Source organism: Hemicordylus capensis, chromosome 3, assembly GCF_027244095.1.
Source record: "Hemicordylus capensis ecotype Gifberg chromosome 3, rHemCap1.1.pri, whole genome shotgun sequence".
NCBI classification, from domain to species: domain Eukaryota; kingdom Metazoa; phylum Chordata; class Lepidosauria; order Squamata; family Cordylidae; genus Hemicordylus; species Hemicordylus capensis.
In genome coordinates, this window is record NC_069659.1 from 356,212,321 (window position 1) to 356,240,227 (window position 27,907).

The following is a 27,907-nucleotide window of genomic DNA, read 5'->3' on the forward strand; positions in this document are numbered from 1 at the left end:
AGAGGGAAAGCAGCAAAGTTATGCCATACACAAACGGAATTGGTTCTTGGAGATGGTGACCATGTAGGATCTGGGTGTGCAAGCAGAGATAGAGGGAGACACACTCAGAAAGTTCAGTGGGCTTTATGATAGAAGGTTGCTCATCAGGATAAAAATCAAACAGGTCATGCAAATTAAAAACATGTTTCCGATTCAAGGTGTAGTGCAATGTGCCTAGCTAACATATGTGTGTGCAGTCAGTAATTACAGCTCTCTAACAAATCCTAATAAAACATTTGGAGAGAAGCAGAGAAAGCAGAAAGAAGGGAGGGCTTAGGAGAGGGATGGCAGGGATTAGTAGGGAGGAGGGGAGCGGAGAGCCGGCTGCGTTGAACAGGCATCTCACCAGGTTCACAGAGAAGGCTTCAAAGGCCTTGCTTGTTGCTGGAGCTTGGAAACGATGCAGGCTTCAAGCAGTCAGGCAGGCTGGTGGCAAATGCTCAGAGCAAAGCAGAGAGAGAGAGAGCAGCATGGCTGGGCAGTCTTGACTTCTCACTCGCAGCAGAGGTCACCGACGGTTCCTGTCCATGGAAATAATTCCTGCTCTAGCCCCAAGGCTTGAACAGTGAACTCTAGGATCGCTCTTGAGCAAAGATCTGCTGGTTGGACAAAGCTTGCTGATTTGCCATGTCCAGAGACCCCTTTTTATAGCAGCTGGCTCTCATACTGTAGATTTGCACTAGGAGTTCGTTCAAGATAGCAGTCTCAGTCCTGGATCTCCAAAGTGAGAGTTGCTCTTATCATAAAACATCCTTCTTATGTCAAAACTGTTTCTTTGTTAGACCACTTCAGAGCAGCATCCTCTTTTTGTTGTCAGGAAGCAACTTGCTCCTTTTGTTCTCCAAACATCTGCATTTCTTAAGTGGTTTGTCTGTGCCTAAGAGGCAGGCTCCTGGTGCCTCTTGCTCCAAAGAGTGTTAAAAAGTCAAAGGGGGTTGTTTAAGAAGGAAGAAGCTAAGCTCTATGTGTGAGACAGCAATTAAATTGCTTCTTGCGTACATCTACTTAGTGTGTGATTCTAAGAAAAAGAATGTTTAAAGTAACAGCCAAGGGGTACCTACTTGAGGCTAGTTAATCAACACATTTGACTAAGGCAGAACGATATAGGTGACATCAACATGATAAGCATTCTGTCAGTGGAAATAAGGGATTAGCTTCCAGCTTTTCCCCTAGGGGTTAACCATTTCACTCAGAGTTGAGTGAGGCCTTGCAACAGTGTCTCTCTCAATGGGATTGCTGGCAAAGACATACAGGCCTCATCCTGACCCACTGGGCTACGAGTTCTGGTCCAGTATGAGTGGCTTGGACCATAACACCTCCTAAGGCATTCAGGAGACGACTGCGCCTAGACAGGGAGGCTCCATTTACTGATCCTGGGCTCACCTCTGCTAATAGACTATCTTCTGTGAAGCTGCCTTTGTTTAATGCTGAATTTGTGAAACTCCCTCTCTCTCTTGTAAGGCCCATCTGATGTGATATCTTGTTTCTAACACACAGTGACTAGTCAGATACTTCTGGGAGGTGCATCTGTAGGGTACAAATGTGATGTGCTCATCCCCAGCATCAAACATCCTGAGGTGGTATCCTCATCCTCATCCTCATCCTCATTTGGTGTACGGCTTTTCAACAGAATAATGTCTTTAAAAGGTTAACAGAGCAAAAGGGATGAGAAAATGGAAGAATAGCGACCTCTGATTATGGAAGTTCTAGTGCTAGTCATTTTGAATGGGGGTCGCTGATCTCTCCTCCCATAATTTACTATTTTTTCTAAACACCATCTAAGCCAATGGCCATCACTGCAACAACTTGTATGGTAGCGAATTCTATCTGTTATTTATGCATTGTTAATTATAATCAGGGAAGACAGCAGGGTGAAGACACGTGACTAAACGCTGCCCTTTTCTTCCCGTGATACAGGCCAGGCGGCCTAGCTTTTAAAAATTTATTTATCTATTTATTTATTGTTTTATTTATATATACCGTCTTTCATAAAACTAATCCCAAGGCTTAGCTTTCACCCAATCTGGTGCTTCATGTAAAGCAGGGTTTCTCAGCCTTGGGTCCCCCAGATGTTATTGGACTGCAACTCCCATCATGCTCAGCCAAAATAGTGCTGGGCATGTTGGGAGTTGTAGTCCAAAAACATCTGGAGGCCCAAAGATCAGAACCCCTGATGTAAAGGCTGCCACCCCCAGCACATTTACCAGGAAGAAAGTCCTGCCGCACTATAGTATAATCGGCTCATACCACAAGATCCAGATGTTTTCGTTCTGGCTGGCCATGCAAAACTGGCAGCCAGAATTATGCTTACAAGAATCTCCTTTTCTCGAGCAAGTAGCTCATTGTATGACAAAACGGTAATGCACAACCAGGCACTAACCCCTGTTTAGAAATGTAAACCTTCAATACGTTCCAAGGTCGGCCACCTTACTCAGCAAATGTGAACTTTATGTCAATACGGCAGGCGGACAGTCCAAGACCGTGTTTTTGACAGACAGATGGAACAGATTACTTTTTGCAGTCTGAGGCCAGTGTTTATTGATGCTGATGGTTTTAAAACTCAACTCCATCTGACCTATCTCCTTATTTAGGATGAATTATGGCGAGAACCAACCTCCACATGTTTGGTAAACATCACAGGAAAATTGGGGTGGGAAAAAAATATTAGTGTCATATGAGATTTGGTTGTGCCAAACCGAGAAGAACGCAAGAGTGGAATGAAAGGCAGATGGGGAGTTGGAGAGCACTTCTCATATCCCACTCAATGCAGGATGTGGAAGCATTTTGTAAAATCTACATTTCTAATCTGAAATACTGGATCTCGTTAAAGGAAAATGTGAGTCTCCCCCGCCTCCTTTGGTGGCAGGACTATTATTCAACATGTTCTGAAAATGTTGAACATTTAGAAAATCCAACTTTGAGGAGCAAAATCACATTCACATATATATTCATTAATGTGTGAAGAGGTGGACCTATGTATAGCTTCTGTATGGACAGTCCCCCCTCTGCTCTTGGGCACCACAGATGCAGCTGGCCAGAAGGGGTACTGCAGCGTGCTATTTGACATGCTCAAGTTAACTCGGCAGCTAGTCAGCTGCCAATGGGGGGTTCACCTTGGCCTATAAGGTGGAACTCCTTTGGGAACGATTGGATCCCCCTTCCCTCTGTGCAGTTTGTCAGCTCTATAGCCTGTAGTCCTTTACCTGGAGACTGAACGTGAACTCTTCTACTGCATCCACCACTGACCTGTGGCTCCAGCTCCAGAAACATTCAGAGTTGCTTTATATGGAGCCAGGCCGTGGCTCGTGAATCCAGCTCCACTCAGTCTCCTTGGAGACTGGCCGAGGTTGGCCAAGATCTTTCCCAGACCTGCTCGCATAAGATTTTTCATCTGGAAATGGTGAGGATTGAACCAGGAGTCCTTTGCCTGCAAGTGACAGCCTCTGCCACTGAATTATGGCCTCCTTCTAAAGCTGTTCATGTCTGAAGCAGTTAAAGGTGGCTAAGCACTTACTCACGAACTGTGATATGTTCCCCGCTCCCCATCCTGTTTCAGACCGCGTGTTATTGTCCCCCAGGAGTGCATGTATAGCTCTTGTCACGCTAAAATCCTGAAAACCAACCTCACCCCAAACATTTAAAGCTCAGTGCGCTCTGGAGCTAACTGGGGATTTGGACTGGAGGTCCCCACATCCAGTGGCCACATTCTGGCATCCCTTATCTGGCATGCTTTTGAATTATTCTCTTGGCTTTAGTTTGCTTTCTCCCCCTCAAAAACAAAACAGAACCAAACAAAACTTGGAAACATACCCTGGCATTAAATGCCTAGTGTGACCAGTGTTTTTAATTGTACATAGCATTGCCAGGCAGAGGGTGGGGGAGTGAATCAGGACTGGGACTTCCGACTGTCGGGGGGGGGCGGCATTTAACCCTTTGGCAGTGCACCCCATGACCGTTTTGACGGGAACCATATCCCGGAAGGTGCTCTGAGCCCCAGAAGGCCCCTTTCCAAGTTCTGCCTGCCCTGCGCTCTGCATGTTGCTGCCCCTCGGGCAGTTGGCTGCACCGCAGCAAGTTTTTAAGTCTGTAGGCCCTGGGCAAGCCCCGCCCTGTGGGATGGCCACATTGGCTGCCCCAGGTAACGGGAAGAGTTCAAGAGGTTGGCTGGCTGGCTATGTTTCTGGCCACTGGTTGGCACCCGGGCTGGTGACTTGGTCCTCCTGCTCCGTAGGGTTTATTCTTATTTATATAACTTTTCAATCAGGCCCCTGGGGAGCCTAAAACATTTAATTAATTAATTAATTAAACATTTTTATTCTGCCCAAAACTTACATATCTGGGCGGTTTACAACAGAATACAAAGTAAAACATCAGTTAAGACAAAAATGGGGGGGGAAATCAACACATTACAACAATTTAAAATTTTCAGCATTGAGGGGGGTGCAAAGAAAAAGTAGGAGGCCCAGGTTTCACTACCCCAGTTGCTCTCCTATAGCCATTTACACATACCTACACAACTTTGGGGGCTAGAGAAAATGTAGAGGGGACAAGCCTGCCTCTGCACCCCCTGCCCCCGGCTATGGGTTGGTTTTCAGGCTTCTAGCCTCCTGCCAGCTAGCAAGGTCAGCCCTGACGGCAAGGAAGGTTTGCTCATGGTGGGGCTAAAAGCAGATCCTGTGGGGAGCTGTTTTTGTTGGGACCACACAGACAGAGGAGAAAGGGTTAAATGCACCCCACGCCACACACACACACACCCATGTGTTGTGGTTCTGATCGAGCCCTACGGGTGCTGCTTCCTCTTCAGAATAAACCCGCAGCACCAACTAATGCATCGAACCGAACATGCAGTTTTTGGCTCCGAGTCCTTGGGAAGAATGAGGCAGAGAAGGATCCAACAGGGAGCAAGAGAGAGCCTGCTTACTGGAGGCAACTGTTGCCTGGGTGACTCTGAGTTTGGCAGCCCAGAAATGAGCATCAGTTCAAGCAACGACAAGCACACTTCACTGGAGGAGGAGGAGGAGGAGGATTCACTTGTTCCAGAGATCCTGAGTGGCTTCGGAGAAGCAAACCAGGAGGGATCAGCTGCTCGGTGAAGCCGTTTTCTGCACACTGGAGTAGAAAAACCAGCGCAGCAGAAAAGGCATGCCACGGAAAAGGTTCTGCATTGGGAGAAAGCTACCCGTACCCACAGGGTGGTTATGAATAGCCTCTTCATAATGCCATCAGCGCCAGAGGACTTGCTGTTATAGCTTCTTGTGGCCAAGAGGATGGGCCAGCAGGAATGGGGGGGGGCTTGGGAGGAGGAGGAGGAGGAAGGGGAGCCTCTGCTACCCATTAAGCCGGGGTGGATTGTCTAAGGGTGCTGCAGCCACTCCAGTTGCTGCCACGTGGACACGAACCTAGGAGTGAGTCCCATTTAGCTCGATGGGGCTTGCTTCTGGATTGTACTGATAGAGGTTGACACATGAACCCTGTTCAGATGTTAAAGAAAAGACGCTTAGGAGCACAGCATCCAAAGTGGGTCCCAGCCCAGCCCTGGAATTGACCCCCAGCAGCGCACCCCTCATGAACAGCAGCATTCCTCTGAAGAGATGGAACAGAGGAAGCTGTTCTGACCTCGACCGAGCCAGACCCTCGGTCCATCTAGCTCAGCATTGTCTACCCAGACTGGCAGCGGCTTCTCCAAGGCTGCAGGCAATAGTCTCTCTCAGCCCTGTCTTGGAGATGCTGCCAGGGAGGGAACTGGGGACCTTCTGCATGTAAGCAGGCAGTTGCTTTTCCTAGAGTGGCCCCATCCCTGAAGAGGAATATCTTACAGCACTCACACATGTAGTCTCCCAGACAAATGCAAGCCAAGGTGGAGCCTGCTTAGCAGAAGGGTCAAATCATGCTTGCTACCACAAGGCCAGCTCTTCTCCTGGTCTGTGAATGAACCCTCCTCCTCCTGATCCAGTGAATGCCGTATCAGGCATTTCCGTGATTGGGAGGCTGGGGTGCCCCAGCCTGCTGATCACAAAAATGGGTGCAATCAGGCTTAGCGTGTTTGCCTCTTCAGACAAATGCCTCCAGTTTGAAGAAGGGCCTAGGCGGGAGGGGGACTGATGCACCAGAGACTCACCAGAGGCAGGACTCCTGAACCTGCATTGCACCGGAGGGGTGTGTGTCTATAATATCTCAACAGAGCTTTAGTGGCATGAGCCCCCAGGACTAGACCCAGCCATTCTTGGCTTTGTGCAGATGATTGCAGTCTCCTGGTTGCGGTCTGGAACTTCTTTCTGGCAATGAACTTCTGCATGATCCCCACCGCACGGTAAGGTCATCTGAGGAGGTCTGTCTCCAGTTACCACCGGTACGTCTGGTGGCAACTCAGAGGTGGGCCTTCTCTGTAGCCGCTCCTGGGCTGTGAAATGAGCTCCCTGCAGAAATCCGTAATTTGAACTCTTTATTGACCTTCAGGTGGGCCCTTATGACTTATTTGTTTGGCCTGGCCTTCCAGGGTTTTTAAATGGTTGTAAGGGGTTTTTTATGTACTGGGGTTTTTTTTTAGGGTTTTTTAAAAAAAACTAAACTGATGGTTTTATGGTATTTTTAAAATTTTGTTTTTATTGTTGATTGATTCTAACTCTTTTTGTTTTGCTTGTAAACTGCCCTGAGCCAAATTAGGAAGGGCAGTATAAAAAATTCAATCAATCAATCAATCAATCAATCAATCAATCAATCAATCAAATGAGGGCCCCCCCATTCTGGGCTCCTGCCATCCTTGCAGGGTGGCCTTTGCGTGCTTCCCATTTGACCTAGGACCTTGTCTCTCAGCTCCAGCTCCTCCTCTGGCTCCCAGACGCTCTTCTGTTGAGCAGGGGGTGAGCCACTGCACCCCGCTTTCAGCCTCCTCAGCCCAGCATCTCTCCAGTGACTCACAGCACAGCACAGCCAGAGGTGCCCCGAGCTAATTTGGGAGGCTGGACGTAAAGGCCTGTGGAGGCCCCCCTGCTGCAAGGTAAGCCTTGTTTTTTAACGTGTAGGTTCTTGAGGGCACAAACCACATCACCCACGGCACATTAGAGTCAATTGGGGGGCCCCAGGAGCTGTGGGGGCCCTGGACTTCAGCCCCGAAGTCCAGCGGTTAGAGCGCCTCTGAGCACAGCCGGCACAGTTATGAGAGCGAAATTGTTGGGAGGGCTGACATCCGCCCCCCCCCAGGCCCTGCAAAAGGGCGGACACAATCTTTCTAACGTGTGTGTGTTGTGTGTGTGTGTGTGCTAGACTTGACCTGACAAAGACTAATATAAATTACTGACAGCTTATGGAACAGAGGAAGCTGCTTTCTGCAGAAGAAGACCCCTTGCTCCATCCAGGGCAGTTTGACTGGCAGCAGCTCTTCAAGGTTTCGGGCCGGGGTCTCTTCCCAGCCCGACCTGGATATGCTGCCAGGGAATGAACCTGGGACCTTCTGCCTGCAAAGCAGAGGCTCTGTCACTCAGCTATGGCCCCGTTCCATTCCCCAACATATCCCGCGGGAGCAAGTGAAATGGCCAGGGAGGCAGCGTTCAGCTGAGAGGTGCTGCATGGGACACTTCAAAGTGATGCTAAGAGGTGGCCATTCAGTTAGGAACTCCGTGGCGCTGAGGCACAACAGCAGCCGAGAGAGACCTCGCTGGGAAGGGCTGGCTGTTGGGACTCCCAGCTGTTGTGTCTGAACTCATTCCCAAAATGCCCAACAGAAAAGGGTCTCTCATGCCAATATGCCTGCCCGGCTGACACAGGCCTGTTGGCCCAACATAACTGCACAGCCCCAACGGACAGTTCGATTTGCTGAAGGGGAAGTCCACTCAATGGGGCCCAAATTGTTCCCAGCAGTTTCCCAGCTTGCGATGGGCGTGTCTGACGGGGGCATCTTCTCTGACCTGAAGTGATGCACTTGGAAAGTGGCCCTAGGCTGGAAGAAGGGGCCCTCCCTCTAGGGGACGCGCACAGGTGTGGAGGGAAAGTGGCCTCTTCATTTGAGTTTTTCATGCGCGGACGGAGAGAGATTCACAGTTATCTTTCCTAGCAGGCTAGAAAATCTTATGGGTTTGGATCTATGTGTGAGGAGGGATGTTCTGGAAAGTGTCGTGCTGCATGGCTTGACACAAACACTCCAGAGGTTTGGTAGCAACATTGCTCTGCTTCTGGTCTGTACACAAGCCATCTCCGTGGCCAAAGCAGATTCTTTTTTTTCCTTTTTTTGGAAAGGCTGTGTGCTCAGCGCAGTGCCCTGCCTCGCCTTGCCTCCTGCCAGCGAGGTCGCTGTGACCCAGACTCAAGGCAAGAATCCACTCTGTCTTCCTGCCTGAACAAGCTGTGGAAACAAACTTTCCCCGAGCAGCCAAACTGCTCCGAAAGAAAGCAAACAAGGCCTCTGCAGAGACAGACACCCTGGAAGTGTCTTTCTGCGAACCTGAAAGTCCGCCCTGCTCCTGGAGTAGCGGGTGCCCCTTCTCCAGCCCAGAAGGTGTGTCTAGGGCAGGGCAGAAGGCCTCTTGTTGAGGGCAGGGCTCCCAGGACGGGTTTCATTTCTTTCGTTAATATTGAGGGCCGTGCTGCAGTCCAAAATCTTTGCAGCCACAATCCCAGCATTCAGTTACCAAACATTCCTGCTCTGGAAAGATTCTGCCTGAGAATTGAAGTTCCTTGGGAGCAGCTCCCTGTCAGCTCCCTGTCAGCAGCCAACAAGCTGACTGGGTTTTTCAAAGGACTCTCTGGACCGATGCACAGGCACACGCACATGCATTGTTTGTGCCCTCAGAAACTTACCACTTGCCCCATTCCTCCTATTTATTTATTATTATTTATTTAACATATTTATTCCCCACCCCTCCACTTCACTACTGCTCGGGGCGGCTCACGACAATAAAATAGAAACAATGCAAAATAAATATAATAAAATCAACCAAATTGTGTAAACAAGTTAAAAGTCAGGCTAAAACCACAATCAGAATTAAGTTTCAAATTAGAAGTTTAAAAAAGTTTATTTGAAAAGCTAAAAATTGAGAATTGTAATAATGAAGAACTAAAGAACTTACCAGATATAACCAAAGATGGAGCATTAAAAAGTCTCTTTAAAAAGATGTGTTTTCAATCGTTTTTTAAAAACTGAGGGAGGGAGCATGGCGAAGCTCTTCAGGGAGGGCATTCAAAAGCTGAGGGGCCACCACCGAAAAGGCCCCGTCTCTACTCCCTGCCAACCGGATCTCTGTTAGTGGCGGGACCATGAGCAGGGCCTGAGATGATGAGCGGAGGGCCCTGGCAGGTTCCTCTACTCCCTTTTCAATTAACATCACACAGGGCCTGTGTGAGACCTACCTCCAATGTCCAACTGACTAGTCACTTCCCTCTAGGAGCAACTCATCCCAATGAGCCAGGGGGCCCCCAAAGGAGGCACTGCTGCCTCTGCTTCCCAAACAGAGCTCTGTTTGCTCCTCTCTTTCCCACTCTGTTCACTGCCTTCAGGCTGGCCATTTGTCAGGTAGAGCTGTGAGGTTAACTGTGCAGCCCTACCTGATGAGTGGCCAGCCTGCAGGCAGTGCAGGTCTCATTAATGCTGGAACAGGGAGAGATGGGAGAGAGAAGAGCAAACGGAGCTCTGGAAGCAGAGGCAGCTGTGCCTCCTTTGGTGCCCCTCCCCCCGCCCCCGGCTCATTAGTATCCTTCAGGATCACTCAGGGTATTTGGGGATAGGAGTCACTGTTCTATAGTGGTTCTGCTCCTATCTCTTGGGTAGATTCCAGATGGTGGCACTTGGTGACAGTTGTTCTTCCAAACAGGAGCTATTATGGAGCCACCAATGCCACCAATGGTTTTTAATATCTATATGAAACTGCTGGATGAGTTCATCAGGGGATTCGGTGAAGGGTGTTATCAATATGCTGATGACATCCAAATCTATTTCTCCTTTTCATGATAATCATCAGATAATGGTACTCATTCCCTAAATGCCTGCCGACAGGCAGTAATGGGCTGGATGTGGGATAACAAATTGAAGCTGTATCCAAGCAAGACAAAAGTGCTCATTATTGGGGATTGAAATTTGAGGGATGAGATAAATCTTCCTGTTCTGGAAGGGATTACACTCCCCCAGAAGGAACAGGTAGGCAATTTGGGGGGTCCTCTTAGATCTAGGCCTCACCCTGGTATCTCAGGTGGAGGCTATGGCCAGGAGTGCCTTCCATCAGCTTCAGCCGATTCGAAAGTTGTATCCATACCTTGAAGAGAATGATCTCAAAACAGTGGTGCACCAGCTGATAAACTCCAGGCTTGACTACTGCAATGTGCTCTACATGGGGCTGCCTTTGTATGTAGTTTGGAAACTTCAGTTAGTTCAAAATGCAGCAGCCAGATTGGTCTCTGGGATAACCCAAAGAGACCATATTTTGCCTGTATTTAAACAACTGTACTGGCTGCCGATACATTTCCGGGCAGTGTTGGTTATTATCTTTAAAGCCCTGAATGGCTTAGGTCCAGGTTACCTTAGAGAACCCCTTCTTCTGTTTGACCCCCACCACATGTTGAGGTCATCTGGAGAAGTCCATCTCCAGCTGCATCTGGTGGTGACTCGGGACTGGGCTTTCTCCGTAGCTGCTCCTGAGTTGTGGAATGTACTCCCCACAGAAACGTGTGGTTTAGAAATATAATTGGCCTTTAAGAGAGCCCTTAAAACTTTTTTTTGGCGGGGGGGGGTGTCCTTCCAGGGTTTTTAAATTGTTGTAATTGTTTTAACTGTTTTAAACTGTGTTGGAATTTTATGTGATTATAAGTTTGATTTTTAAATGATTATGTTTTGTTTTGGTACTGTAAACCGCCCAGAGCTGATGGACGAGGTGGTATAGAAATATGATAGATAGATAGATAGATAGATAGATAGATAGATAGATAGATAGATAAGGATGATCCCCCCCCCCCCCCGCACACACACTTTCCTCAGAGAACCTGCACTATGTGTCCACATTCTCGGCCTGACAGTTTACCAGTCAGAATGTCTGTGAACATTCCATGGTGTCACTTAAGTTCGGGCAATTCTTGAGAAGGGCTCACTGGTTCCATGTGGCTGACATACATTCTCAAGATGGGGATCCCATAGCAAGGGTGAATTTTGTCCAGTGCAGGTAATAACCCTCCCTGTTACATTCCTTGCTTCTGCCAGTAGGTATAAACCTACCACTGAGTTGCTGTCTGTCTGTGTCAGATTCCGTTCCTTCTTTCCTCCCTCCCTCCTTCCTTTCTTCCTTCCCTCCCTCCTTTTCCCTCCGTCTCTCCTTCTTTCCCTCCCTCCCACCTTCCCTCCCTCCCTCCCTCCTCTCCTGTCTTTCTTTCATCATGCAGCATTCATAGTGCCCACCCACCCCCAGTCAATCTCCCACCTGCTTAGATTCTGCAAGGTGGCTCTAACATGGATTTGAGTTGGGCAACTGCATGGGTGCCTCTGTCGTTTTCTTCTTCTTTGGGTTTTTCTTTTTCTCCCAGTGGGGGGGGGGGTGGAAGGTTGAAGGTTAGAGGGAAATGCAAGTCCTGCGTCTGGAAAGGCTGAATCTGATTTTTTTTTACCAGGCTTTTGTAAAAAGGCAATTTTAAGTTCTGCTGATTTCAGCAAAAGAGTTCCAAATGTCTTTAAATGCCTCCTGCTGAAATTATGGGGGTGTTTAACTTTGGTGCAATTATGCCCAGAATGTTTTCCATGGGCAGGACAGATAACCGAAGCCAGAGCTTCTACATTCATCTCCTTCTTTCTTCAGCCTCTTATGCAGCATAACTTTCCTTGCCTTCAAGAAGTCAGTCAGTGTGACTTCTATATGGGCCTCGGGCGAATTCCCATCCAAGCAGCTGAGAAAACTTACTTACCATTAGTTATATACTGCTTTTCAACCAAAATGTCCTCAAAGCAGTTGACACTGAAAAAGAAAAAGAATAAGAAGATGGTCCCCTGTCCCTCAAGGACTCACAATCTCAAAAGAAACTCAAGGTAGACATCAGCAGCAGACCTTTGGAAGTGGCCATTCTTTTTATTTCGCAGGGGGACAGCAACTGTCCCTCTCCATCGCCAGCACAGCATCCCTCCAGTGGCTGTTGTTGGTGTCTACCTGGAGGCTTTACACACATGGCTTTTAATTCAAATCCACTCTGGACGGGTCAGTCCACATATTAGTTGTATTTACCCTGACCTCTTTGCAGGCTATCATGGATCAGTACAGACATGACTCTGTTTTCCCCTGAATTGAGGATGGGCATTCTGGCTTAGCCCGAAGGACGTCAAACTTTTAAAAAATCCTGTATTTCCAGTGGCTTTTGGAGAAAACCTGACATTTTCCTTTGATGTGCGGAGGAGCTATAGCCGACAGTTCGGCTTACTCACACTTTCGTGGTTTTTGTTTTTGTTTTTTTTAAAATGTCTACTGGGTGGATTTCTGTAAATCCACCCCAGTGTCAGCAAAGGAGAGTTTGGCAGCTCAGTCGTCACGCAGCAGCCAGCTGGGAGCTGTAGGGGGTGGGGGGAAGACGCTAGAGGCCAGGGGACTCCTCTCCCAACACAAAGCCTTTGCCCTCTCCCTCCCGCCAGCCTTGCCGGGGTTGGAGGGATCTTGTCAATTGCACACACTCACGCACACGCAAAGGCCCCGCTTGCACGCTTGCTCTTTTTTGCAAAATGCAAGAGCGGGATGAGGAGGGCAGAAGGCTGGGAGTGGTGACTCAAGGGCTCCTGTCTTTGTAGATCGGGATAGAGCAGAGTTGCAAATGTGAGAAGCTGAAAATGCAGGTGCATGGAGCGGGGGGAGGACGCGCGGGCGCATACACATACATGCACCAATATGTGTCGTGATGAATTGCTGCAGGCTGCTGCTGCTGCCTGCCACCGCCGCCGCTTTTTCTGTTCTAAATTAAACGTTTTCCCCCTCTCTTCCGCCCCCCGCCCTGTTCTTTTCTAAATCAAGCAGCACGCGATGCTTACGGAAGCAGGCTCATAAATAACGGTGATACCCATGATGCTGTCTGTCAAACGAAATAAGAGGAATACTGAAGGGAGGCATCTCATGCCTCCTCCTGGGATGTGATTGGTTGGAGGAAAAAAATTGAAACCAACAGTAGGAACGCTCATAGAAGAAAGATCGCAGGGAGTGCGGGAGGAGCCGACAGCTAGGTGGACTGTCAATTTCATCCCCCGAAGTAAACGTTTTGCGAATCTGCTGGGAAGCAGATTCGCTCTTCAGATACCCCGAGGCATAAAGCCTGGTGTGAAAAACCTCCTTGTGTTTCTTTTTAGATTGTGAGCCCTTTGGGGACTGGAAGCCATCTTATTTATCATTTATGTATTTCTCAATGTAAAATGCTTTGAGAACCTTTGTTGAAAAGTGGTATATAAATATGTGCAGCAGCAGTATTAGCAGAAGATCTCCTTAGCTTCAAACCAAACATTTGAACCACAACAGAGACAAAAGTAAGTTCAGAGACCATATTCTCCAAACATCTGATTTCAAATGAAACAAGCACACAGGTGCATAGTGCCATACCCTCTGCCACTTTGCATATGAGAATGGGGCCACTTGTATTTTGAAAGAACTACTTCTCACACCAATGACCATTTCCCAGAGTGGAAGATTCCTCTCTGCCTCCTGGGAAGGTAATGCCCTCTGTCAGGGGTGTAACAAGGCTGGAGTGGGCCCAGAGACAAAATTTTAAAATGGGCCCCTTGCTGATACACACACTTCACATGTGACTTGCCTCTGGGGGGCCCCTCGAGGCGTTGGGGGCCCCAGGCAGCTGCCTCCCCTTGCCTAATGGTAGTTACGCCCCTGCCCTCTGTTAACAGCTGATCCTGCACACAAGCTTTTGATTCAGGCTGTGTTAGTAACTGACCAGAGCAATTTCTGAAGGGACGTTTCAGCAACATTTACTTCCAGTTAAAATGCAGATATTCCCCACCCATATTGAACTTCTAGAGCCCCACACAAAGACTCTTGAAATGTGATGTGTGCTGTAGTGCGCATGTGTATCCAGGGGTGGTCCTTCCATCAGGCGAGGGAAGATGGTCACCACAGGTGGCAGCAGAATACTGAGGCACCAGCAGAGTGGCAAGACGCTTTGCTGCCTCCGACTTTTCTGAACAGGAGGGGAAGAAGGGGAGGGGGGTGCACAGAAGGGTGGCATCATTTGACACCCTGCCTCAGGTGCACAGAGGCCTCGAACCTCCACTGCATGCATGCATGCATGCAAAGGACATGCTAAAAAGACAGCTCCCGACGTCTTCTGGAAAGGCCAGACCATGGAGTCACATTTCAGCAAGGAGACATGCAGGGGACCATCCTTGGTAAACAGGGACGCTTGGAGGAGCCCCGGTCATGTTTTCCCCATTTACAATGTTGATCTGGCTTCCCCGGATGGAGACAGGCAGCTGGCCTGGTTGGGCCGCCCTTCTGATGCTTGGCCAGCAACGCTGCTGTTTACTCCCTTCACGAGGGCCTTCAGTATTCGAAAAATACCAGGCCCAGGAGGGTTTGTTCTTTTTGCTTCGCCTCTTTCTCCTCCTCTCCCTGCTGGCATGGTGTGGCGGTCCGCTGCGCCGGCCTTACCTCGAGTAACCTCTTACGAAGAGTCATGCATTTTTGAAAAGGGCCCTATGACATCTTGCCAGTGCTCTTTAACTTTTCCTCTTTTTTTCAAATTTCAGCTTGCCGGAGAGCTGTGGGCCGGGCGGTGTGCTTGCTGCTTGCCACTGCAGCGTTCTGGGATACGAGGAAAGTAGGTCATGGTGTCACTTAAGGCAGCCGTGGACGAATCCCGACCCAGCGAAGGGAGCAAAGACGTGCCAGGCTGTGGATGATCGATGGCTCCCTCTCTGGGATAAACAGACAACAGGAGAGGACGTGTTCGGGAGCAAAGCAAGGAAGACCCTCGCCAAGTGCACCAGATCCAAATTTGTAACTGGCCCAGATAAACTTTTCATCAAGCTGTTAGCCACATTCCCTGTACTGTTTTTTCCTCCTCCTGGTGGTTGCATAAGCACCACATTTGTGGTGCCCTCTGCTGGCCCACATATGACAATTGCAAGAATCATTTGATTTAATGGGTTTTCACCAATGTTATGTTGAAAATGCCAAGTTGCACGCAAAAATGAGTTTTGCCTCACCTGGGAAATTTCTCCTGAAGGAACTGGAGAATTTTTGAGGGGAACCAAAACAGTTTCTATGATTCGGCAAACATTTCTTGTGGGGTGAATCGGTTCCCACACATCTGTAGGCTCTCAGCACAGCAGATTTATCCTGAAGTGAGCCTCAAAGGGAATCATTTGAGTTCCTTCTCAGGTGTGGCAACTGAGGACTTTCAAAGGAGCGCCAATTTCAATAAGAAGAACACCCATTTTATTTTATTTTTTGAAGAGCAGGGTTGGGGTTCTGCAGCAGATCCCAAGACTGAGGGAAGATTTCACCAAAAGCAAAATTCAGAGCAGAGAGGAGTTTCCTCCACGGCAAAGCATCTGGGGAATTTCAAGGGATGCCAAAAGAGATTTCTCGGGGAGGGGCTTTGCTTGGGTTGCTCTCGTGAGCAGCAGCAAAGGAGCTGCTTTGCTTAACTTGAGCTATCCTCCCCCCCCCCAAAAAAAATAAGTGGGAGATTGCAATGCAGCCCGTTTCACTCCAGCAGAAATCCGGTTTTCCAGGTGGTTTTAGCCCTCTTCAGTTGTTCTACAGCCTCCTTGCTGCACCTGCTGGCCCAGCCTGCAGGCCACTGTTCAACTAATGGGGAACAATAGCGATCATGACATGCGTTGGGCATTCGCCTCTTCAGATGGCCCTAAGTGTGGTGGAGAGCCTGAGTAGGAAGGTGGCTGACATGCCAGGGGTCGGAGGGACTTCCAGACCTTTTTGCTCAGGGTAGGTGTATACAATGTGGGTTTCGCAGAACAACTGCCCAGGACCTTTTGGGTTGTGCAGGAAAGTGGATCCAGGGTTGCATTTCAGTCTTCATGTCGTCTCTTGTGTCCGCTATGATCAAGTGCCCTCTTCTGGATCATCTTTCTTTGAGCTACCTACTTTTCCTTGGAGAGGAGAGCTGGTCTTGTGGTCGCAAGCATGACTTGTCCCCTTAGCTAAGCAGGGTCTGCCCTGGTTGCATATGAAAGGGAGACTAGAAGTGTGAGCACTGGAAGAGATTCCTCTTGGTGGATGGAGCCTCTCTGGGAAGAGCAGAAGGTTCCAAGTTCCCTCCCTGGCAACATTTCCAAGACAGGGCTGAGAGAGAATCCTGCCTGCAAACTTGGAGAAGCCGCTGCCAGTCTGTGAAGACAATACTGAGCTAGATAGACCAATGGTCTGACTCAGTAATTAGCAGCTTCTTATGTTCCTATGTTTCCGGCTCAGTAAGCAGCGGACTGAAGGCCTTTGTCAACAGGTAAGTATTCAATTCTATATTCAAATTCTGTGAAGGATTCATTATTCACTTCATTATTTCAGCTCCTCCCTTATTTGTATGCAGATATTCAGATCATTCAATTGTCCAAATATTTGTCCATAGGATATAATGGGGAGAATCACTATGATGCCTGTAACACCTTTATTCCTGCACAAAATGGGATGAAAACAACAGGGATGGTAGTCCCTTAAGTGGTCATAAAGGTCACAATTTTTGGGATACATTTGTCCTTGCCTTCATATGAATGGACTAGCCCCCATTTTGGTACCCAGTGTTATTGGTTAGACAGGTGGACCTTGTTACTCGCAGGGCTTCCGTTCTGGCCTACAATTGCAGATAACGAAACCAAACAGTGCATAATGACACCTTAATTCAATGGGAATTGGGGGTGGGGATTAGGTCCTGGAGCCCAGGAAAGTGACCAAAAACTCACTGAAAAGACAGAATAAACGCAGAAATAAGGACGGAGCGCAGCACTGCATCTTGGCCACCTCAGTGCTCCCGCTCTCCAGGTCCTCCAGCAGTGCCCCCCAACTCCTCCACTAGTGCGCAGTCATGAGGTTGAGGTCCAGCACTTAGCAGCCGCACAAGCCACTTGGCTGGACTGCTTGGCCAAAGAGGCAGCACAAAATTAAACCCAAGTAAACACACACAGAGGAGTCTGTGAGAATCAAGGAGTGAGAGGAGGATCCATTTTCAAAGGATAATTCAAATCAATTTGAAATTGAATTTTAATTGCAATTTAGAGTAAATAATACAGTACTGGAACCATCACAATTAAAATTAATTTTTTAAAGTTTGAAATGTTTAATTAAAAAAAATTTCCCCTCAAAATTAAAATTAGATTATAAAAGTGATAATTAGCATCTTACGAGGGCAGCACAATGCTTCAAGAGGTTCCAGAAAATGGCTCCAAGAAGCTCCACAGAACTGGCTCCAAAAAGCCTCCAAAGGCTCCAGAGCAATGGCTTTCAGAAGCACAAAATACTTAAAATGCAGGCCCAAGCACTCCACTGTCCTCCTCCAAACTCCTCTCACAACCCGTGAGGATGGGCAGCAAGAGCATGACCACGGAAGGGCAGAACTGCACTGCCAAAAACTGCGAAGCCCTGTACCGCGGAGAATGAGGCCGGGTATATACTGCCCAACCACAGATATGCAAAGCAGCAAGTGCCGAAACTGCAGAGAACAAGGTCCCCCTGCACTCCAGAATGCTGTGCAGAAAGTCCTTAAATTTCTCATAGTGGTAATTCATGGTCATAGCACTAAGTGTGTGGAGACTGAAGGAGATTCGCCCAATAGTTGGTTTGTTTTTAATGTAAAAAAGCACAAACTAGGTTAAATTTAGTTTAAACCACTAAACACAAACAAGCAGAAGGCTGAGGCAGACAGAAGCAGCAAGAACTCCCCCCCCCCTCCACAGAATCACTTTCATTGTCCACCCCACAGGGTAGCAAAATGCTGCAGAACTGCGGTGGAACATGGGATGATAAAGGAATCTCTGTCCCTCCCTCCCCACAAACACTGTGACTGGAAGGGAACAGAGAAGCTGGGCAAAGTTACAGGCCAGCTGCTCCAGATGTCAGTCTCAAAGGGCTGTTTCTCCCTCTCAGAACACTCCATATCTGGAAGATCATCACCCCAGTGCCTCCTTTCTGTCAATTGCAACAAGTTCCAACCTTTGCCATAGGATGAAGAGTGGGGCGAATAGCCAGATGCCTCCAAATGTCTCTGAATATGTCCAGACTCTTCAAATGGGGCTAATGTGATGTATAGCAACATGATGGAGACCTAACGCTATGTCCCGGAAGTGGCTGTGGATTCGGAAGCAGCCCCAGTGTTATTGAGCTAGGAGTGCTTCTACAGTTTCCCCCATTGTTGTGAACAGGAGAAATTGCAGAAGCACCATTATCTATCTATCTAATTTTATCATATATATATATATATATATATATATATATATATATATATATATATATCTCACCCAAAACTCACATTACTAGGTGATTTACAATAAAACAACACAATTTAAACAACATTAAAACATTAAAACAATTTTAAATGACCTCAGTTGTGGACTGAGGTCATGCCAGTGAGCTGAAGGAGAAGGGATGCTGTCAGAGATGTGTGGGTGGTAATGAAAGTAGCGGTTCTCAGACTTGAGTCCCCAGAGGTGGTTGATCTACAAGTCCCAGCATCCCTGGCCACCATGGCTTTTGGAGTGGTAGTCCATCCAGGCACCTAAATTTGAGAAGCCCTGAATTAAAGCCAGTCTGCAAGCCTGATGCGACTATCATGGATTTAAGCCACTTTGAAGTGTCCTGAGAATGTGGGATATAGCTGTCAAGTTACAGCTCACAGTTACACAGGTTGCCAGACAATAGCCAGGGAGCGTTCAGGTACTGATGTGTGACGAGTGGGAAGAGGGAGAGGGCCTTCTCAGCACGGACATCCAGACTGTGGCCCTAAGGAGAGATGTCTGGCTCCATCACTGCCTGCCTCTCGTTGGGCAGTGAAAACATTGTGTAATGGAGTATGCTTTGGGGACAGGGATCCATCTTATTTATTGTTTCTCTGTATAAACCGCCCTGAGACATTTTTGGAAGGGCGGTATAGAAATCAAATCAAATCAATCAATCAATAAAGAGCATACTCTTCTAGTTTAATTATTTTAAACTGCTACTGCTGTTCGATGGGTTTTTTTATTATGGTTGTTGATTGCTTCTGGGTTTTTTGTCTTTTAAATTTTAGTTTCTTATAATTCTGGGTTCGTGTTTGTTTTCATTTTTCTGACATCCCACCACATAGGTAACTGACACATCCCAGGCCATCTGCGAGCTAGCACGGAGGCGAGAGACAAACTACAAAGAGGGGCCGAGATCCTGGCTGACAATGCGCTCGCATAAGGAAACACGTTGTTGCTAGTGAAGGAAAATCGCATAGTTGCCCTAGAAAGTGGAAATTTGTGGAATTGCACTATTGTACCATCGTGCTCTTGCACAAACTTCCCTCTTTAAAAAAGAGGTGAGCTGCCAATTGCACAACCATTGCACAAGTGGAGAGGAGAGCTGGTCTTGTGGTAGCAAGCATGACTTGTCCCCATAGCTAAGCAGGGTCTGCCCTAGGTGCATTTGAATGGGAGACTAGAAGTGTGAACACTGTAAGATATTCCCCTTAAGGGATGGAGCCACTCTGCGAAGACCAGAAGGTTCCAAGTTCCCTCCCTGGTAGCATCAAGATAGGACTGAGAGAGGTTCCTGCCTGCAACCTTGGAGAAGCCACTGCCAGTCTGTGAAGATAATACTGAGCTAGATAGACCAATGGTCTGACTCAGTATATGGCAGATTCCTATGTTCCTATGTTCCAAGTGCAAGCATGCCTGCTGTAGCACAATACTAGTCTGAACAGTAAATAGCACATCAGTGTTCCCTCAAACAGGGATTCCCAGATGTTGTTGACTGCAGCTCCCATAATCCCCAGCTGCAATGGCTTTTGCTTGAGGATTATGGGAGTTGTAGTCAACAACATCGGGGAATCCCTGTTAGAGGGAACACTGCACAACATCCTTCCAGAAATGCTGCATTAAGTTGGATGTCAGACAGTGACACTCAGTGGCAGAATATAGTACTAGCGATGATATTACCCTTCCAAAAGTGAAAAGAAACATTAGAAGGCAAAGAGAAGTCTTCTCCAATACCTCTTTTCCCCAAAAGTATCAGTAGTAGGGGGGCCTAACGCAGTCATCCCAAGTCCTTGGGAAGGACTCGATGTTTGGATAAAACAAACCAGTCAATAACACCTGTCTGACTGTGTAAACAAGACATAATAATAAATAACAAAATACAAAGATCGACAAATTGAAATTGAAAGGCAGTGGCAGAAGAAGACCAAAATAATCCCAGTGGTAACTGGCGCCCTGGGTGCAGTTCCAAAAGACCTTGAAGAGCACCTCAACAGCATAGGGGCCACAGAAATCACCATCAGCCAACTACAAAAAGCAACTTTACTGGGAACAGCCTATATTTTGTGAAAATATCTATAATAATAACAAAAATATTGATAATAAAATTCTGGCATCCCAGGTCCTTGGGAAGGACTCGATGTCTGGATAAAACAAGCCAGTCAATAACGCCTGTCTGACTGTATAAACAAGAAATAATACATACATACATACATACATACATACATACATACATACATACAACTTTATTTGTTAGCCACTCCATAACATATTGTTCTCTGGGTAGTTCACAACAGAGGATTAAAACATACAATGAAAACACATAACATACTAAATCATAACAGACCAAAAAAAAGGTGAAAAGAAAATATAAAATAAAATACAAAGCAGCTTAAAGCAGCTCATTTTAAAACCTGAAAACCCAAATTAAAAAACCCAAATTTAAAAGGCCTGGGTGAACAAAAAGGTCTTTACCTGTGTCTAAAAGAACAAAGCCAGGTGAACCTCACTGGGAAGGCTATTCCATAAATGGGGTCCAACCACCGAAAAGGCTCTCTCCCTGGTAGCCACCCGTCTTTGTTGGGTTTGGAATGATTTCTGTTTTATTATAGAATGCCATTAAGTCAATTATGGAATGTATCATAATTAAAGGTGTTGTTATCTTATATTTATTTACAAGCCACTCTGAGTGCCTGATGGCTTCCGTTACTGTACTAAATATTTGCAACCGTTTTTGCTGCAGAGGAAGATCAAAGACACCCTTGGGAGGATCATCGCTCAGTGAAAGAGCTATATGTGCAGAAGGTCTGCTTTGTGTGCAGAAGGTCTCAGGTCCAGTCCCTGGCATGATCCCTAGGCAGGGTTGGGAAACACCTGTCTGAACCCTTGGAGGGCCATGGCAAGTCATTGCAGAATGCTATGCTAGATGGACCGATGGTCTGGCTTAAACAGTAGCTGAGCCAGAGGCGGGAGACACAGGCAAGTTTGCTTTCCCTAAGGCAGAAGATCTAGTCTCCCTGGCACAACTTCAAACAACTGTCAGCCGCCAGCCTGCCTGCCCTCCTTGCAGAAGAGCACGCTCTGTCCTTCAGCCACAAGCCTGATTGATGAATGAAAACCAGGTTGCTGCTGGTCCTTAGTGCTGCCCACCGACAGGACTACAGGTGTAGGATGCTTCCCTCGTCCATTAATCCTGAGCTCTGGAAAACAACTTAGCAAAAGGGGAGATGGGGAGAGAGGGACTCAGCATCTGAAAGCGAAGGCTTGAAGCTGTGCAGAATCACAGCCCCTTAGCTTGCAAGTGAGAATCATCCACATCAGTCCTGTCCATGACGGCAGTGGGGCCATCTAGAGGCCAACCCTACCAGCTGATGTTTGTGGAGTTTTGTGGTACTTAAGGGTACTATCGGGATGCCAGGTTACCTGGTCGCTTGGGTGGCCCTGTGGAAGCTGGAGAAGGGCGTGGTGGCATCCCTCCTCTGAGGTTTTCGTCCCCTCTAGCAGGCAGTGGGGATGAGAAGGGCCCAGGCTGGTTGGATCAGGGCAAGGCAAGGAGAGTGGCAGGAAACAGCTCCAGGGAGGCAGCTCGGTTGGGTGGGGCAGGAAACGGGCAGCCAGGGCAGGAAGGGGGCAGGGCTGGAAGTCGGCTTGAAGCCCTGTCAGCTCTGCATGGGGGTATTTAAAGACAAGGCAGCTGATGAGGAGGAGCGGCTTCTGAGTAAGGGAGCCAGGAGTTCCCCAGGAGAGGGAACTGGCTGAATGCAGCAAGCCAGGAGGAGGACGACTCAGGTGGCAAGCTCACCTCCTCGCCTGGCTGTTCCTGAGGCTGACATTCTGGGGGGTGCTCCAGTCATTCTGGAGTCCAAGAATGGCTAGGAGCCCACCTCGTCCCCTGGGAGGTACCTGTCCAGGGGAATGAAAGTTCCTCTTTGAACCTGGCACCTGCTCTGGAGGGAAGGACCCCCCCCCCATGCCAAGGATCCCTCCTGGGATGCCCAGTTCTGTACTGGATCAAGCACTCACTCACCGGCTGAACAACAGTCCCAGCATCCACACAAGAAGTCAGCTGCACCGGTTACCAGTTTGTTTCCAGGCATGATTCAAGGTGCAGAAACCTCCTAAATAGTTTGGTTCCTGGGCATTCGAAGGACCACCTTATCCCACATGGATCTGCCTGCTCAACTGGATCACCCAGAAAGGCCCTCTTGTGTGTGTTTCCTCCGTCAGAAGTCCATATGAGAGAGGGCCTTCTGGATGCTGGTCCCTGCGCTGTGGAACTCCCTACCTCAGGAGATATGAATGATAGAGCTTTTTCAATGGCAGGGGGCGTGGAGAGTGGCAGTGGCTTAGAGACCCTTCTCACTCAATAGGCTTTCACAGAACTCATATGAAGCAAGATTTCAAAGGGTGTTTTTCTCGCTGTGCTGGCACAGCTATATTTGTTATATTTTTACTGATTGAATTGTTTTCAAGATGTGGTGACACCCAACAACTTGAATGGCTTTAAGAGGGGTTTGGATAACTTCATGGAGGAGAGGTCTATCATCGGCTACTAGTTAGAGGGCTATAGGCCACCTCCAGCCTCAAAGGCAGGATGCCTCTTTGAATACCAGCTGCAGGGGAGTAACAACAGGAGAGAGGGCAGGCCCTCAACTCCTGCCTGTGACTTCCAGCAGCATCTGGTGGGCCACTGTGCGAAACAGGATGCTGGACTAGATGGCCCTTCTTGGGCCTGATCCAGCGGGGCTGTTCTGATGTTCTTATGTTCTTGTGTTTGGTTCTAGTTGATCATTGTAAGCCACCAGGAATTGTTATAAAAAGCAGAAAGATATGGGGGGTTCACAACTGCTGAATGCTCTCCTGTTGGATCATTATGGACATGGAGACTCCACACAGTGCTGTGATGACAGAGACTCCATTCAAGACTATGCTAGTGAAGAAGAATCTTGTCCACCAGCCAAGGGAGAACTGAGAGCCAGGGGGCAGGTGTGGACAGGGCTCTACCAAAGATCCCCCCCACCCCATGTTCTTAAAACAATCCTCTCCAGTGGTAGCAAAATGCCAGAACTTCCCACCCCCACCGTTATCTTGATGGCCCTGACTGGGCAGTGGGGCCCTGGGGCTTTCCTCATGGGATTGTAAGAAAGGGCACATGAACGGCTGTCTGAAAGCTCTCTGCATCACGGACACATGTTGTCCTATCAAATGCAGGGCTTTGGGCTTGAATATACAGCAGGACTGTCATCAGGGTAGGAGAGATGGTGCACCTCAATTTTCAACTGTGTGCCTGCAGACATTGAGGTTGGAGGCAGGGACAACAATGGTGTGCGAGGTGGCAGCTGGACCAAATGGGCGCACCCTACCCAGATTCTGTCCCCAGCATTTTACTGAGGTAGGAGGAAGAACCGCCCCACCCAGCTTCCACCTTGCCCACCGTCATTCACCTCACCTCCTAGCTTAATGTTTGCAAGCGCAAGATCAAAAACCAGGCGTGTGTCCCGCTCTCCCACCCTGCTGGCGCTCATGTGAACTAATCAATTGAGTCCAACCACTGGCCTGTCTTGCTCAGCATTGTCTACATCAGGGATTCTCAACATTGGGTCCCCAGTTGTTATTGGACTTCAACTCCCATAATCTCCAGCCCCAGTGGCCTTTGGTTGGGGATTATGGGAGTTGAAGTCCAATAACATCTGGGGACCCAATGTTGAGAATCCATGGTCTACATTGACTACTAGTGGCTCTTCAGAACTTCAGGCAGGGTTTCTTTCCAACTCCACCTGGAGATACTGCCAGCCAGGGATTGAATATGCTCTGTCACACAACAAGTCCTTCCTTCTGACACTATGTGCCCCCAAATGTGGAGGGAAAGATGGCAGAGATGTAAGCCTGGAGAAAGGTGGAAGAATGGACATGTGCACAGCTGGGAATTCTGTTCTCTGGGTGCTCTTCAAGGAAGCCTGCACCATGGGGAGTAATTACCCTTCGTCAGGAAGGATGGCTCTATGGAAACTCCTGCAGCCCTAGTGGCTGGGACCACTAACACCCGTGGGCTTTCAAGCCCTGCTGATGGACTTTCTGGTTGGTCACCATGGGACACCGGATGCAGGACTAGACAGACCTGTGGTCTTGGCCAGCAAAGCTCTTCATATGTTGCAAAGGCAGAACCACCCAACTTTAGCCCGCAGATTCATCCATACTTTGCAAGAACCTCAGCTGGCTGGCTCCCTTGCTAGAAGAAGCATGAATGGGCTAAGATTTTCCAAGCTGTGTGCATGCCTGTTTCTAAACTCTGAATGAAATGCCAGCCCTCTGGTGAGATCACTAAATTAGGTAGCTGTGCTGAGAGACTAATTTATGACATTGTCCCTGAGGCAACAGCCCGGAACACACACCGAGTAATAAGATCTCCAGAGACATCGCCTTATAGCGTTCTCCCTTCTTCCTGTGGAACTGCTGAGCCTCAGGTGATTTGACAATGGAGTTGACACTGAATAGACAAACCTGCAAGGCAGAACAAGGCAAGCCCCCCGCCTGCCCTTGCCTGCTCTGGAGGGAAGATGCAAAGGCAGAAGCAGCATGAATTTTTTTGCCACCCGTGTGTTCCCCTCTCTTTGCTAGGCCAGTTACAGAAACTGGAAGGAAGGAGAGCACCTAAAGGCAAATAACAACAATAAATTGAATGTTTGTAATTGCAGTGCAAAAAAACAAGTCACCATATCTGCTTGAATTGAAGACTATTCTGTATTTAAGATGCCCCCCCTTAAAATGTAGAGGTTAAATACAAGTTAAACCTGCATTTACTCAAAAGGCTCTGAATATAAGACAACTTCCTGATTTCTAATATCAAAAACTCGGAGAAAAACCTAATCTTGGATTAAGGTAAATATAGTACTTTCTGTAATGCTGTTCTGTACAACTTATAATCAAAGATGCTTACGACATCTTCTTCATCTGAGTTTCTCCCTAAATGCTGGGTCCCAAATTCTTTACCTTGTGCATATTTAACTTAGTCTAGTTCCATCTACTCAGCCATGAATGTCTGCAAAAGATTGCCCAGGGGGCAGGGGCAAAAGCTGCAGTCTCTTACCCACTTACCTGGGAGTAAGCCCTATTGAATTCAATGGGACCAGCTCAATCCAGGGGAGCAACTGTCTCCCCCCGCCCCGCTATTTGCACAGCTGTTTAGCAGCATCAAACAACATCTACAAGTTTTTCTTGCACATTTTCATTCTTGCCATTGGCTTCTAGAAGGGGAGTTATCTGGCATCATTAAAGGACAGTCAGGATGCTAGACGCAGGTTCCTGTGATCAGCACAGCTTTTGCAGGATACTGCAGGATACGGCCTCCCATTGCCATCCCAGGCCTGTCCACCTTCTCATCCCAGAGGCCCCCAGTACGAGCACTCCAGGTTTCTTTGGCTGCCACGTGAAAAACTGTGGAGACCTATTCCCACAACAGATCAAAGGATCTCCTCCAACACAGAGGAGGTGCCTTGCGTGGAAGAGGCCTTCCTTGGCACACAACCTGCCTGCAGCATCTTGCATTAGCCCACGAGTTTAGCCACCAGGGATTTCAGTCGTGTGAACAACCTTAATATTTCCCTACAACAAAAGCACACCGAAGAGCTGGAAAAAAGGACATTAATCAAATGATTTTTACTGTGCCTCGCCATGACTCAAGACTGCTTGCAACTTATTAAACTTCACAATCATAAAATCCTTATAAAAATCAGTGCACACCATCTCTCTCTCTCTCTCTCTCTCTCTCTCTCTCTCACACACACACACACACACACACACACTTCTCCTAGTAGCAGCAGCAGCAGCAGGCACTCAAATCCAATTACATGAAAGAACTTTGTGAAGTCCCGACTCACAAAAGCACATTTGCAGCCTTTGCTGAAGGTCAGGATCCCCACACCAGCTACCGGTTGAGTGACTCTGAAGCCCGGCTGGTGCCAGAGCTGTCCCTCTGTGTACTTAAAGAACACCGGCAGCCTATTCATTCAGCGGCACGGCACATTGACAAGGTCTACGGCTTCACCTGTGCAGCGGAGGAAAGCAGTCACCATTTGTATTGAGAATGTGTTGCATCCTGGTGTGAGTCACTTGGCAAGAATTCCTCATGACGATGATGTTCTGCTCCAGCATCTGTCTGATGTCATCCTCTCTATCGATTGCGGCAGCCCTGGCCAACTTCACAGCCTGTCTTGAGGCCGCTGATGCTTCTCTTTGTGCGTGACTTTAGACATCCCCATCATCTGGCCAGCAGTTTCTGTGGGACACTCCAGGTCGCCTGAGGTACCACTAGATAATTTTAGAGCCTGGATCTAATGGTTCCCCCCAATGTCCTGCATGATAAGCTTCATCCCCCTACACACTCACACACACACAGCGTGACCCACTCCGCAGCCCTGCCTGGGTTTGGCTGCCTATGTGAAGTGCTGGGATCGTAGCCAATCCTGGCACTGCCTCCACCGTAAGCCCAGAAATTTACCCCAGGTTAAAGGCTGGGTTACAGGTCATGCCCTTTAACCTGGGTTAAAGGGTGTGAGTGTGCCCTTTACCCCCGGTTCGGGGCCATCCATGTGTTTGCTTGAGCTGCACCCAGAGCCAGGCGCCAAGAGCGCCCGACCCACAGGGGAATCCCTAAATGGACCGCGCCGCTCCCATGGTGCATTTAGAGACCCCTGGAGGCTGGGACTCATTTTCCCGGCCTCTGGAGATCTGCGCTGCCAGGAGCAGCATGGATCATGTGGGTGTTTGAGCAGCACATCCCACCCGTCGAATCATCTGCGGGGAAGATAAGCTCCATTGACACAAGCTGCACAGCACTCAGTTTACCTGTGGTTGACCTCTCTCTGGATTCTGGACTGGTCCTCTCTCTCGTTGGTGGTCTGGGTGAGTGCGTGGGGCAACCCAAGCAAACAAGGGAGGCCCGCTCTGGCTGGTCCACTGCAGGCGTGCCTGTCCTGCTGCCAGCATGGCTGCCTCTCCACTCACTTGCACCACACCTGGCTGCCTGCCGTAGGGTTGCTGCTTGGCCTGGGCCAGTAGCGCCAACGCTTCCAAGCAGGAGAGTCAGTGGCTGCCTGCCGAGACTCACCCCTCAGCTTCGGTATCTCCTGCTGCCTCTCTCACGTGTAGCAAGGGCAGGCTGCTGGAGGACGTGTGTGCACACTGTGCAGGCCCTGGTATGGCTGGATGGAAGTGGCTGTCGGCTCGGAGTCGGTCTGCTGAACTTCTTGGTGAGGGGTATATCAATGGGTCAGTGAAAGGGGGACACCCACAGGCCAAGTAGTGCTTTCTGCATACAACAGGGATCCCTCAGATGTGGAGAACACTAGAGGCCCACCCACACGTTATGTTCAACACTCATAGAAGTGTGCAGTGTACATAGGTACACATCTGTATACAGGTAGAGTCACTCACATACTATGTTGTATGCAGGTACAAAAGTACACTTCCTAT